Source organism: Periplaneta americana, unplaced genomic scaffold (assembly GCF_040183065.1).
Source record: "Periplaneta americana isolate PAMFEO1 unplaced genomic scaffold, P.americana_PAMFEO1_priV1 scaffold_85, whole genome shotgun sequence".
Lineage (NCBI taxonomy): Eukaryota > Metazoa > Arthropoda > Insecta > Blattodea > Blattidae > Periplaneta > Periplaneta americana.
Window position 1 is genome coordinate 128,919 of NW_027185566.1, and position 3,826 is coordinate 132,744.

A 3,826-nucleotide genomic window follows, 5' to 3' on the forward strand; every position below is an offset into this window, starting at 1 on the left:
ATGGTTGGGAAGCGTTCAAAGCTCTTGACAATTCCTTACTTTCTTCTGTTTTTGATGGTTGGGAGAATATCTATAAAACAAAACAAAAAAGTATACAACAGTTTATAGCTGGTGTGAATTCAATAATTCTTAGAGAAGAAAATTTGAATTTAAAGCGAGCTTTTTTCTTCTTTAAAATCCGAGAAGATGAAAAAGCGAAAAAATTCCTACAATTTTATATGAATAGTTTAAAAACTATGAAAGAATTTTCCTATTATCCATTGGCAACAGCTTTTTACAAAAGTCATAGGATGGATTATTTTTACTTTTATATGAGAGCCTTTTTAAAACGGTTACAAAATGTTGTGGGAAGTTATCTTTTTTTTGAAGATCTGTTGCCTTCATTATTTCCAGTTAAATATCAAGATTTTATTAATGATGCGGCTAAAAGATATGGATTTTCGCCCAGTATTTTGGAAAGCCTAATTTTACAAGAAAGTGCCTACGATCATTTAGCACTTTCTTGGGTGGGAGCTCAAGGTTTATCTCAACTTATGCCTACAACGGGGGCACCTATTATCAAAAAACTATATCAAGCTAAAGTGATAAAAAATGAGGATATTTGGGATCCAAGAACAAATATTTTTGTTGGAGCCGATTATATGAACTGGCTTATGAACCGTGTTTATAAGGGGTATCCTCCAGATGATCAACTCGCTTTAGCTTATGCGTCATATAATGCTGGTCCTAAGAGAATAAAAAAAATGTATCATAGGATGGAAAATAGAGTTAATTTACCTCATTTTGTTGAATCGATAGACTTTACTGAGAGCCGTGATTATGTTCAGAGGCTGACTTTCGCCAAAGACATTTATGGTTTTTTGTATCATTCCAAGTAATATGAGAGGAGCCAGTAAAAAATCTATGGAGTATTTGTGGTGTCTGTTGTAGAATTTCCATTAGGATTATCCTCAATAACAGGAACTTTATTCAGATCTCCCAATGTAGTTGGATAAGCACTGAGAAGTCTAACAACTTCTTTTCTTTTTGTAGGTTCCATAAGAGAAATCAAATATGCGGTTGTACTTGCACTACCTTGTTCTGTGGCTATTCTATCCATCATCTGAATAGTCTCTACGGCTATGACAGGTTCCATATCATTGAGAATAGCAGCTCCAGATTCAGGAGCAATATTGGCTATTTTTTGTGCTAAACTCCGAATACTAGCTTCATCTTGTGCATTAGCAGTGGCTACATTCTGTTTTTCTTTTTCAGCATTTTGGATGGTTTCTAACTGTTTGTTAATCTCTTTTTGTTTTTCTTGGAGGATTTGAGAAGATTTATCAAATTCTGCTTGTCTTTGTTCTAGGTCTGATTCCTTTGCAGTAAGGACAGCCCACTGTTTTTTTAAAGCTTCTCGCTCTATAAGAAATGGATCTTCAGAAATTGCCTGAGCAGGAGGAGTATTTTGAGCACGCAAAAATCCTATTTCAATAACACCAATCTGATGAAGAAGAAAAATAAAAGCAAGAAGTAATCCTAGATTGATTAAAACTAAAAGAATTAATTTTCTCTTCATAAAATGGTAATCCTTAATCCTGTTTTTGTGAGTTTGTTTTCAGTTTTTGAGAGATTTCTTTTAATTGGTCTAAAACAGGGGAATGGGCTGCTTTTAGATTAGCCTCCTTAATTTCATCGTAAATTTCTTTACGATGAACAGAAACGGATCTTGGAGCAGCGATTCCAATTTTCACTTGATCACCTTTAATTTCGATGATTTTAATCTCAATATCGTCCCCGACCATTATGCTCTGGTTAGGCTTTCTAGCCAGCACTAACACCCTTTACCTCACTTGTATTCTCAGATGTGATTTCTTGAAGAATATCATGTTTTGTGGTATAATATTCATTTAAATCTAGAGCTTGTCGAGCCTGCTTGGTTATTGTATTGATGATAATTGGTCCCAGTAGATTTGCTGTCATCGTGTCATCAGTTGTTGTTACAATAGCAAAAACCGCAAGCTTTTCTTTGGCTTCATCTAGGCTTGTAATCCCTATTTCAGCTAAATCAGACTCCCTCACATTCAAAATATAATCCCTCTTAAAAAGATAAGGATTTATTAATATAAAAGCAACATCTTTATCATCTTCGGACTGTAAAACTTGAAAAATATTATCTTCATTTAGTTCTAAAAGATAAAAGTGTTTGTGATCTTCAAAGGCATAAAGACCATCTTTAAATGTGATTCTTTCTTCAATTTTGACATCTACAAGCTTGTCAGAAGCGTTAATTTGTTTGGTAGCCATTTTTGCTCTCCTCGTCTTTTTATCTTAAGTAATCCAGTAGAGTTTTTGGTAATAAGTTACCACCTACTTGGAGGGATGTTTGTAAATCCTGTTCCCATTGTTTTAATTTGACAATGGAATTTGCCATATCGGTATCATTAAGAGAAGATATGACTTCATTTGTATAAAGTTTTTCTTGAGACAATCTATTTTGTGTTTGTTCTATTCTACTTTGTATACTACCTACAGTGGCTAATTTATGAGTTACATTATTGAGTGATTCATCAATACCTCCAATAGATCTATTGACAGCATCGGAACTGTTGCTCAGTAGACCATTTCTCAAATCAATAAGGGCATCAAACATACTAGATTCGTATACACTGGCTGTTGGGGCATAGTTATTTGGAAAATCTGCACCAGGACTAGCTAGTACTCCTAAATCTTGAAGGACTGTTCCTCCATTGAGATCTTCTAACATAATTTGATGGGGTGAAGTGGTGTTCAGTACAAGGAGATTCTGACCTGTGGTATTATCTATATTAGCAGTAATGTTCAGACCAGAAGAGTTAATTTTATCCACAACAGATTGCAAGTTATCTCCTGCTTTTATTTGTATTTCTGAACCATCTATTCTCATCAGTTGATCTGCATTAGCAATATAGTTGGAGCCTGGAGTTCCTGAAACGATCATTTGATTTTGAGCAAAAAACGTTTCGGCCCCTGTTAGATTGGTTTTTATATATTCTCCTCGTCCGATTTCGGCAAACTTTGTCTGAGTATCGCCTTGGTAATAGACTTTTTGTATAGCCTCTTCCGATAGTGTGGGTAGTCCTGTTTTAGGATCCAACATTTTAGAACGTTCCACTTTTACAGCTTGTTTTTCAAGACTAGCTCCACCAAATAGTGCAGAACCCTGATACTGCACATTAGAGAGTCCTACCATATGCTCTAGGAGTTGATTTACCTCACTGGCAATGGCTTTTCTTTGATCTAAACTATAAATAGAGGTAGCACCCTGTATAGCCAGTTCCTTGGCTCTTTGTAATGCTGTGTTGAAGGAGTCTAAAGTGCTTTCGGTCATTTTTAAACGCCCCTCTGAAAGAGTGATATTTCTTTCAAATCTTGACGAGTCGTTTAATCGGCTTCTTTGATGCATAAGCTCTGCTGTACTAACAGGATCATCTTCTGGCAGTTGAATTTTAGACTGACTGGAGAGTTGCTTTTGAACCTTTGCCATACCCTCTTGTTGTCGCTGGATATCATACAGTAAATTATTGCTTAAAAGATTATTGGAAACTCGATCCATATCCTATCCTCCTTATCGCCCTAGATTAATAATAACATCAAGCATTGTATTCATGGTTTGTATAATTTTTGCAGCACCCTGGTATCCATGTTGGTATTTGATCATTTGTACTAATTCCTCATCAGAATTAACTCCAGAAATATTTTGTCTGAGATTGGTTAATCCTGTCATAATAGCATCCTCTTTATCTAAGTGGGTTTTTGCAGATTTTGCTACTTCTCCAATTCCCGCCATCATACTATCTAAAAATGG